General features: G+C 33.8%; 1 long non-coding RNA gene across 1 annotated transcript in view; it reads right to left on the reverse strand.

Moving 5' to 3' along the window:
• LOC107681277 (uncharacterized) overlaps positions 1-5,776 on the reverse strand; it is a 20,831-nt gene extending 15,055 nt beyond the window's left edge. The window contains exon 1 of the long non-coding RNA XR_001633235.1: positions 5,763-5,776. This is a non-coding gene — a long non-coding RNA (uncharacterized LOC107681277). The remainder of the gene's footprint in view (positions 1-5,762) is intronic.
• Positions 5,777-11,633: the final 5,857 nt, after the last annotated feature.

The following is an 11,633-nucleotide window of genomic DNA, read 5'->3' on the forward strand; positions in this document are numbered from 1 at the left end:
GGTTCATCTGGAATATTTGCATTCAGAGTGTTAAAAAGTGCAATTGAGACTAATTAGGAATATTAAGAAAGACTGTATATGTGTGTACTTGACTTCACTTTGAACCCAGTGTTGTGTTTGACTGTGTGTGTAGAAAAGAGTAGAACGATCTCCAGGTTGTGCATTCTGTGTTTTATTATCCAGCCTTGGAATAACAGTATCTCTCCATCAGTGATGAATCAAGTGTACAGTCAGTCACCTTCACATTACAGCAGCAGCAGCTCTCATCCACACTAAAGGAGATGGAGAACACGTTCACGCTAAAGATCTCATACCCACCTACATCTCCACCACAGCGTAATTGCTGATTGTTATGTTCCACATGCTGAAAAATAACAGCTGTATCTTATGAATATTTATGATAAATACAGCTATTGGTGATAAATATTTAATTGTAGCTTTTGCATGGGCCTGTTCATTTGCACAGACTGAGAGAGTATCTATCTATCTATCTATCTATCTATCTATCTATCTATCTATCTTTCTTCACATTTCATGCTCCTTGGTGATTCAGAAAATGCAAGACAGCGGATTCCGGCACGTAAGAGTCAAAAAAGCAAATACAGGCAAAACAAAATGAATATGATAATATATTAGTTGTTGCACCGACTAATTGACTAGTCGACTTCAATGCTCTGCCATGACGCTTTAAGTGACAGATATAAATATGTTACAAATTATATTTAGTAATATTATTAGTAATATTTAGTCATATTATTAGTAATATTAAATACAAAAATGCTTTCAAATAATTTTTTTGGATTTTTTATTTTGTGTAGATATAAATATGTTATGTATGCTATAATTATATATATTACAAATTATTAAAATAGCTTAGAAACTGAAAAGTTCAAGCATATATTTCTTAATAACTAAATCCCACAGCTTCACTACTAGTAGAGAGACGCTGCCAGGTAGAATTAATTCACACGCAATCACTCTCACTAATGCATTCATATGAATGTAATCTTTACTGTGCTACTTTATCTGTATCTGATTTAGAACGAGCAGAAATCTGTGAGAAATATAACGACTCAAAGACAAAAGAACTGTTAAAAATGAGGTGTTATAGGAGCAATAGCCGTGTGGGCAGCACTGTGTCATATGCCATAGCTGTGCACAAGGTGTTTATCACAGCTCCAGACTTATTTGTTCATTAATGACGTCATCAGCGACTAGTCGACTTCGACTCGACTTTCATCACATAAAAGTCGACTTTAAAAAATCAGAACCCCTACAATATATTGAGGTCTTATGCAGCGAAACGATCGGTTTGTTCAAGAAACTGAACATTGTTTATGACATTATTACCTGTAATCCAGAGCCTCAGGCAAACGGTCCGGTGTGAGGTCCGGTTCACCAATGAATCATTCTTTTGAACCGGTTCTTTTTGGTGAACTGAATGAACTAGTTCACTCAATCAGATTGAACCGTCTGAAACAGTTTATGGCTCAGTCAGCACAGATCTACAAGTTACTCAATCAAAACTCACTTTCAGACGTCTGACAGTCACTCCGACTCCAAATGAGCCAAAATAGCAGCGTATCTGATCCTGTGATGAATGAACTGATTCAGCGCTCCAGTCACTGAACTGAGGAAACAGTTCGAAGACCGATGAGCCGCTGATATGCGCATGCATGAACCGAACACTTGAATGAAGGAACGAAATTAACGTTTTTATGGTTTCTCATTATGTAAAAAGGTGAGCTGATGAAGACTAGTTTAATCACTTTATATGCTTTACACATGTGAAACATCCACATTTCACATCATCTTTGCGTGCTTTAATAATTTAATTGTGTATATGTTTCATCATATAGCGAGATTATGTAAACGAACTGACTGAAAGAACCAGTTCACAGAAAAGAATCAGATTTCCTCGTTTGCCTGAGGCTCTGGATTACAGGTAACAATGCTTTAAATATTAATACTGTTCAGTTTCTTGCACAGATGGATCGTTTCGCTTCTTAAGACCTCAACATATCGTCAGGAGCCACGGCTATTAATTTTGTGTTCCTTGATATGCTTTTTTAATTCTCAAAGACTTGGATTTTATGAATCACCCCGGACCAGGGTTTGAGCTAAAACTCTTCTTTACTGTTCTACTGAAAAAAAAAGTGTCTCCTGGACGGCCTGAGGGTGAGTAAATTAACAGCAAATTTACCATTTTTGGGTGAACTGTCCCTTTAAAAGAAACGGTGGATTACAATATATCAACATATCTGAACTCTTATATATAAAGACTATAAAGTGGCATCTATAAACCAATCAACAGATGAACCTAGAGATGCGTCTCATTAGATATATTCAACATGCTTGAGGAATTTTCATAGACATCTCTGTTTATCCAGCGTTTGCTGGCGCTCGTCCTGAATCCCAAATAGACAGAGACCACAATGAGCCCGATAGAAAGAGAGAGAGAGAGAGACCAATGTGCTAACATAATTATGTGAGATAAAAGGAAAATCCTGTTACGCACACTAACACACAGCTTACATCAAGAGCCAAGAGAGAAATGGGAAAAATGTACTTCTGATAAAAAAAAGCCATGTTACTCTTAAAACATTAATGCCTCAATGAAAGCTCCCAACACTTTGCGAACACCCTGGTCTCTGAATCCGTAAGCAGGGGCCGTCTGCATAATGGAGAAAAACAACACGTCCTCCCCCCTCGCTCTCTCTCTCGCTCTCTCTCGCTCTCTCTCTTTCTCTCTCGCTCACATAAAATGCTTGATGGCTTTGTGTATCATGTTTTTCAGGCTTCTCTCTCTGTGCTTGACTTTATGCTTTTCATATTCTCCTCTATTTTTTTCCTCTTCCTCTTCTTACTTCCTGTGAGTCAGCCGTTAGGGAGGAAATGCCATCCAGCTGGACTTTATTTCTAATGCAAAAACAGGTTTTAATGTGCGAGCCTCCAAACAAAGGCAGGAATCCACCGCAGTGTTTTCTCGTCGGCTCTTGTAAATTCCTGCACACCTACTTCATTTGTAGGGCTATTCGAGTGCAGTTAGCGAGGTTGTGTAACCTTTGCTTATTTAAGTGTGTCATGAGCTGAAAGTAGCTTATGTAACTTTACTAGATGGCAGAAATCTGTAGTCCTTGCTTGCTTGCTTTGTCTCGACTTATTTCGTTGTTCGTAGCTGTGTGAATCATTTAGTTCATCCGAAAAATTTGCTTATTGAGAAGTGTTTAGCTGAAAATTCACACTACAGTAAATGCAATTTGATACAGAAGCTGTCAAGCTCCAATAAGGAGACAATAAATGCCATGAAAGTAAACATGCGATGTATATTTAAAGGGTTAGTTCACCCAAAAATGAAAATTAGCCCATAAATTACTCACCCTCAAGTCATCCTAGGTGTATATGACTTTCTTCCAAGTCTCCTCTTGGCTTATATCGAAATCCTCCGACATACTTCTTTACAGATCCTCGTTTTGTACTTCTAATTAGTGACCGTTGTTTTGTTTTGATCTCTCCGCATTCGTCACTTCTGAGCGGCGCATGCGCAGCTGACCTCATACGTCATTCCCCCGGAACTGCTTCCGTGTAGGACTGTTGGCACAAGCTACATCAAAGTGATTATTACGTTTTGAATATGGATATTCTTCTTACAAAAACGTATCGATTCGCTACAGGAGGCCTTTGTTCACCCCCTGGAGCCGTGTGAGACACTTTTTTTTTTATGGCTGGGCACTTTTTATTTAACTTCTTTTGGACTGATTCATGCATGAAACAGCTTGAAAGATCAAAGACAATTTTTAATATAACTCCGACTGGATTTGTCTGAAAGAAGAAAGTCATATACACCTAGGATGACTTGAGGGTGAGTAATTTGTGGGCTAATTTTCATTTTTGGGTGAACTAACCCTTTAAGTAGTTATTTATTGATCATCTGCTCTCCAGTCGCATTCAAATACAGGCTCAGTTGAGCTCAACAGCATCCGTTCCTGCTCTCTTTCATTGCATGGGAAAGATCAGCATGAACATTTTGCTAAATAGCTCCTGTTGTGTTTCACAGAAGAAAGTCATACACTGTAAAATTTCTCACCGATTACAGCTTAAATTCAGTTGCTGCCTTAAATTTTTAAGTATAATAAAATCTGAAAAATAGAATAGAAAACACTTATTTTAAATTCTAATATTTCACAATATTTCAACTCATTTTTTAAAAAATATATTCAACTGACTTACAAAAAACCGTGCTTAATCTTTGTGAAAAAATAAAAATCTTTGCCATCGGAATAAATACATTTCAACTGTAATAATATTTCACAATATTTCAATATTCAACTGACTTAAAAAATATTTATGAGTATTTATATTTCATAATATTTCAATATTCAACTGACTTAAAAAATATTTATGAGTATTTATGAGTGTGCCATCAAGAATACATTTTTAAAAATGTAATAATATTTCATAATATTTCAATATTCAACTGACTTAAAAAATATTTATGAGTATTTATGAGTGTGCCATCAAGAATACATTTTTAAAAATGTAATATTTCATAATATTTCAACATGTTTTTTCAGTTTTATTAAACTGATTATTAAAAAAGTTTGTTAAATCTGCCACAAAAAGAAAAAATATAGCTTTCCTCACAGGAATAAATTACATTTTAAAATATATTTCAACAGAAAACACTTATTTTAAATTAATATAATATTTTGGCTAATTTTTTTCAGTTATATTAATCTGACTTACAAATTTGAGTTGAATCTGTATTTCAATAAATTAGCTTTTCCATTACAGGAATGAAATGGCATTTTATAATATATTACAACAGAAAACACTTATTTTTAATTGTAAAATATTTTACAATATTTCAGCTCATTTTTTTCAATTATATTAAGCTGATTTTAAAAATCAAGTTGAATCTCGTATAACTTAAGTTAAATTAGTTAAAGTAATGAAAAAAACATATATTACCATGACAATGATCGTCTGAATGATCATGATTATTATTATTTTTTTTACAATGTACACATTTAGAATGACAATATGGAGCGTAAATGATGACAGAATTGTCATTTTTGGGTGAACTTCTCCTTTAATTGCTGAATTGAACATATGTTTAATGAGATTCAGAAACCTGTCTTTCTTCCTCAAATGTGTCATTTTCCAGTCATGGAATGAGATGTTGACTTATCAGGGAGAGATTTTTCCAAACTTTGGCCCCGATCCCCGGAGAACATTGTGATGTTGTCAAGATAAACCTGTCATTCTATATTCTTCTAGATGAACTGCTGGAATATTGCCGACACATTACATAACTCACGTGGCATTCATACGAGCCTTTCAGATGTGCAGAGACTGGATTTCTCTCTGATTGCGTTTGAGGTTGTGAAGGTGCTGAATGCTGGCTTATTAGTTAATCAACGTAATTTGGCTTGAATCATCAGAATGCAAAATAGAAAGAGAAATGAAAGATTGTAACAGTTTTCAGCTGTCTAGAATGTGCACAAATACATGATTGTACAAAAAAACACCAGGAGATCAGAAAGAATGAAATACTAACATATAGATAACTTACAGTTAAAATATTTGGTGCAGTCTTTTTTTTTTATTTATTAGTACTTCTATTCATCAAGGATGCATTAAATTGATCAAAAGTGCCAGTAAAGTCATTTATAATGTTACAGAAGATTTCCATTTCTAATAAATGCTGTTCTTTTGAACTTTCTTTTCATCTGTGAATCCTGAAAAATAAAATGTTTCACAGTTTCCACAAAAATATGAACTGTTTTCAACATCGATAATAAGCATAAATGTTTCTCGAGCAGCAAAGCCGCATATTAAAATGATTTCTGAAGGATCATGTGACACTGAAGACTGGAGTAATGATGCTGAAAATACAGAGCAATGCATTTCACTTTAACAGATATTCACATAGAAAACAATTATTTTAAATTGTAATAATATTTCACAATTTTTACTGTATTTTGAATCAAATAAATGCAGACTTGGAGAGCAAAAGAGAAAAATCTTACCAACTCCAAACTTGTGAAGGGTATTGTACTCAGTAAATACAGTATGCACTACTCTAGTAAGCATAAAAATATCCAGGACACAAATATTGTGTACAATTTGTTTAATAAGATGAATTTTAGATTTAGAATTCATTACTCTTGATTTCTCAGATTTTCTGGCTTGTCACAGAATGTTTGGGGATTTCCTTTATAACAAACCGAGGCATCTCGTAAGGTAGTATAATGTCGCTGCTTATGTTTTGGAGTGTATTTGTGTGTTTTTGTGTGTAATGATCAGCTCAATTATTCGGAGTGTCTCTAAACCCTCGGCGCTGCACACTTAGCTTATTAGTTTTGGTGAGGTGTCTGGTTGAGGTCATGGCACTGCTACGATCCGTTAAGTGCCTCGCTGCTTACACTTTGTGTTGTTACTTCAGCTAAACACTTTAGCGCTGGTCAGAAGATGCAAAGACAGACGAGGGGCCTGTGGACAGCATCTTCATTAGCTAAACTCTTACACACGATGGAAACATAAACACATAAAGATGGAAGGTCTATATTTGTCAGCATGATGCATTTCAGTGTAATATCAGGGTTAAATGAAATTGCAAGTGGTGCAACTGGTTAGTAAATTTGCCCATGCATCTTGGCCAGTGTTATTTTAGTATTATTTATATACTTATTTATAATTTTCGTAATATTTTAAATTAGCTTTTATTTTTATATCTTCATTTTTTAAAATGTATTAGTAATTTTATCATGTGCTTTTCCCATTTTTATTAGTTAGTTAGATTTAATTTATTTTTATTTCAGTTTTAGTTTTTATTAATTTCCATTTAATAATTGTAGTGCTTCAAATTTAAACTTAGTTTAGTTACTAATTTTCATTTAGTTTAAGTTCTTCATCTGATATGAATATATTTGAGATTATTTCAGCTTTATTTTAATTAACAATTTTTTAAAAATAAGTTTAGTTTTAGTTAACGATAATAACCCTAAACTAAAATAATTAAAAATAATTTTGTTAGTTTAAATAAAGCTGAAATAAAATAAAATATTAGATGAAACAAATAAGAAAAATCAGAAATGTTGCCTTGGCAACTAATCGAAATAAAGTAATTTTAAATTGAAGTACCAAAATGACTAAAACTGAAATAAATTTAAGCTAAATAGAAATATATATAAAAAACAAAACCTAATAAAAATAACACATAACAAAATGATTAAAACTTAATGTAAAATAAAAATGCAAACTAAAATGCTTTTAATAGTTTTAGTTTTAGTTAGCAATAATAACCCTCATCTTGGCAAAATCCTTGTTTTAGATTTTTTTTTCTGTACTTTATTATGTCTTTCAGTTCAAGCACATTTAATACAGTTATACAAATAAACATTTCCTTTAAAGACATCTTATTTTTTTTTACCAATTGTTAGATAGTTTTATAAATAGTTTTAGATTTTAGATCAAACAAAAAGTTGAACATCGAGTGTCATTCTGTTTCGCTTTTCCATTTAAGAGGTTTTAAATTCCAACTTTCCGAGAATAAATTGCAGTATTAATCTCATAATGCGTGCAGGTAGAATTCCCACAGGACGTTTCATCCAGACTGACTCTGGGTCCTGTTTGTCTTCATGTCTTATGTTCTCTGCCAGTATATTTTTCTTGTGTTTTAATATATCTGATGGGTTTAGATTAGACATGCATTGGTTTGCTGTGCACAGAACTGATTTTTTCTGTATTTTCAGGGCGGAATGAGATTACATTCCTTGTTTTTTTGGTGGACAGAAATCTAATTTTGCAACAATCCAATCTGAGATATCTGTGTTTAATTTGATTGAATCCCAGAGAGTCCTGTGCGTTCCTCCCGTAATGCAATTACAAATATCACAATTCTTATTTTCTGTTGCTCTCAAAGTATGTTTTATAGGACAAATTCAAAGATGTTGACTAAAATGTGCTTCATTAAGTCGCAGCATGTATTGTCATTTCAACAAAGGCCACGTCACGCAGTTCTCCTGCTTTCGTTTCAGGCTCAGTGACCTTTGAGCTCCTCCATTCATTATGAACAGCTCAAAAAATACTATGCTGGTACATAAGATCAGATCATGTGACCATTGTATTTTGGCTTATATGGTGGTGGTATTTTCATATACTATGGTATTGACACGGTACTTTAAAGAATACATACCTTGGTCCATGTCTAAAACACATATGTTACATGTCATGAAGCACGTCCAAAACATAATCTAGCATCACAGTATTTTTTGCAAAAAAGGCACATTTTGTTGTAGCCAATTTTTTATTGTTAACAAAAATGTAATAATTTTTTTTTGTTAATTGAAATAAAACTGAAATAAAATAAAATAAATAATAAAAATATATAATAATATAAAATAAAAGATAAAATAATGAAATAAAATATTAGGTGAAAAAAAAAGGATACGTTAATTTGGCAATTAACTGAAATAAAATAAGCTGAAGTAATGATTCCAAAAGTTATTCCAAAACTGGAATTAATTAAAAATAAAAATAAATTATAGCTAAATAAAAATATTACAAAAACTAATAAAAATGACAAAAGCACGTAACAAATTGATAAAGCACAAACTAAAATTAATTTGAAAACTGAAAATATACAATTAAAAGCTAAGTCAAAAATATTAGGTGAAAAAAAAAAGGATACGTTAATTTGGCAATTAACTGAAATAAAATAAGCTGAAGTAATGATTCCAAAAGTTATTCCAAAACTGGAATTAATTAAAAATAAAAATAAATTATAGCTAAATAAAAATATTACAAAAACTAATAAAAATGACAAAAGCACGTAACAAATTGATAAAGCACAAACTAAAATTAATTTGAAAACTGAAAATATACAATTAAAAGCTAAGTCAAAAATAAAAACTATAATAGTATATAAATAATACTGCAATAACAAAATAATAATAATAAAAATGCCTGAAAACCCTGAAAGCTGCTTAGAACACCCTGGCAACACTGCCTGGCAACCACATAGCAACACCCTGGAAACTGTTTAGAACACCCTAGCAACACTGCCTGGCAACCACATAGCAACACCCTGAAAACTGCTTAGACCACCCTGGCAAAACTGCCTGGCAACCACATAGCAACACCCTGGAAACTGTTTAGAACACCCTATCAACACTGCCTCAACAGCGCTATTTATTATTTTAGTGAATTAGGCTGTGTGTGTCTGATAGTTTGTGTGTTTTGGCTCCTCCTCCTCGTGTGACCTTTAGTGTTTGATTCGCTATGTTTGCTAAAGGTCAGACGTGTTGCTGTGATTCTGCGGTCAGAAGGCCTGTGATGTCCGAATATTTCTGTGATGCTGTCAGAAACCCAGAAAGGCCAAATAATCATGATGAGCTTTATGATTTATTAATGTTTGTGCTTCTATCTCTTTTCTCTCATATGAGCTGCGGCTGCTGGAAATGATGATTTTACCAGCAAACTCTGATAAACTGTATTTTACTAACTGATGCGAGCCGTTTGCAGAAGATTAGAATGGAGTCTGGAGTCACATGGTCTTCTGCTGTGATGCTCAATGTGCTCACGGTGAAAGAGCTTCAGCATATCACTCAGAACACACGCCATCGCATTCACTTCATCACTCACATAGCAACACCTAGAAAACTGGTTAGAACACCCTAACAATACTGCCTGGCAACCACATAGCAACACTTTGAAAATGGGTTAGAACACCCTAGCAACACTGCCTGGCAACCACATAGCAACACCCTGAAAACTGCGTAGACCACCCCTGGCAACCACATAGCAACACCTTGAAAACGGTTTAGAACACCCTAGCAACACTGCCTGGCAACCACATAGCAACACCTAGAAAACTGGTTAGAACACCCTAACAACACTGCCTGGCAACCACATAGCAATGGAAACCATTTAGAATGCCCTAACAACACCTTAGGCAACTGCATAACAATGTGCTAAAAGCCACTCCAAACTCCTTAGCAACAGCACTATTTGTTTGTAGTGAAATAAGCTTTAAGTGCCTGATAGTTTGTGAGTTTTGGCTCCTCCTCTTCCTCCGTTGAGCGGTTCTCCTGCTCCTCGTGACGTTTAGTGTTTGATTCTCTGTGTTTGGTAAAGGTCAGACGTGTTGTTGTGATTCTGATGCTCAGTTGAGAATGCGGTCAGATGGTCTGTAATGTCGAAATATTTCTGTGATGCTGTCAGAAACCCAGAAAGGCCAAATAATCATGATGAGGTCTGTGATTTATTAATGTGTGTTTCTATCTCTCTTCTCTCATATGGGCTGCAGTTGCTGGAAATGACAGTTTATAATATGATTTTAAGAGCAAACTCAGTTGGCGTCTCATAAACTCTGCATTTTACTAACCGATGCAAGCCGTTTCCAGGCCTCTGATCCAGAGAAGATCTGAATGGAGTCTGGAGTCACATGATCTTCTGCTGTGATGCTCAATGTGCTCACGGTGAGAGAGCATTCGCTCCTCAATCTCAGCCTGTGTCTTGCATATCACTGAGAATACACGCTATCGCATTAACTTCATCACAAGCCAGCTTCTACTGCCGATTTTGTAGATATTTTTAAAAACTCTCATTTTCTATTTGATTGGCATGTCAGTGGATCATAACAAGTGGATCAGGTCCCATGGGTCAAAATGTTTGTTCTAAAACAATGCTAAATGCATATAAAAAAAATGCAAATAGCCATATAATCATGCATCGTTTTGATAGCAAATAAAAAGACTTATAGGTATTTGGCACAAATGTCTCTTTATTTCAATGGTTTCATGCTTTTATACTATTAAAAAAAAATTTTTTTTTAAGTTGTAAATAAACATTATTGGAGTATGCTTTCCACTTTCTATACTTCAACATTTTACGTTTAATTCGATATGTTTCTTTTTAATTGATTGTGAAATTTAATAGCAATTTCTGAATGAAAAATATTGACTACACCAACATTCTTTTTTTAGAAAACATTTAGAAACCAGTGTTCGAGTTTCAGTGCTTTTTAGGGACATTTTGGTTTACGTTCATATGATAAACATCACATCAACTTCATAACAACCGAGTTTCTATTGCAACTTTTATAGGTAGTTTTTTTAAAAACTCTCATTTTCTATTTGTCAGTGGATCTCAATTAGTGAATCAGCTCTCAAAAATGGGTTAAAAAACAATGCTAAATGCATTGAAAAATATGCAAACAGGCATATAATCATGCGTTTGATAGTAAAATAAATTTGATTAGATATTTTGGCACAAATGTGTTGTCTTTATTTTCAATGGTTTCATGCTCTCAGCAGCCATTTAGAAGACATTAGCGAAACATTTAGAAACTAGTGTTGGAGTTTCAATGCTTTTAAGGACATTTTTGTTTACTCTCACACAATAAACAATTGTGGATCCACTTGATGTCTAATATAAAACAAAACCAGTTGAGTAGTGCTGCTTTCTGTGACTTACAATTATCAAAAGACTGATGCACTAATAATTACAATCAAAATTCAGCAGCTATTGTTCTGGCGAACTGTCTTTGCTAACTGTGTACTTACTTCAAACTGTTGTTGAGATGTGAGTACACTGCAATTATGTGTAATTATGACTAGCTCATTATA

This window comes from Sinocyclocheilus anshuiensis, unplaced genomic scaffold, assembly GCF_001515605.1.
Source record: "Sinocyclocheilus anshuiensis isolate Anshui unplaced genomic scaffold, SAMN03320099.WGS_v1.1 scaffold1632, whole genome shotgun sequence".
NCBI lineage: Eukaryota > Metazoa > Chordata > Actinopteri > Cypriniformes > Cyprinidae > Sinocyclocheilus > Sinocyclocheilus anshuiensis.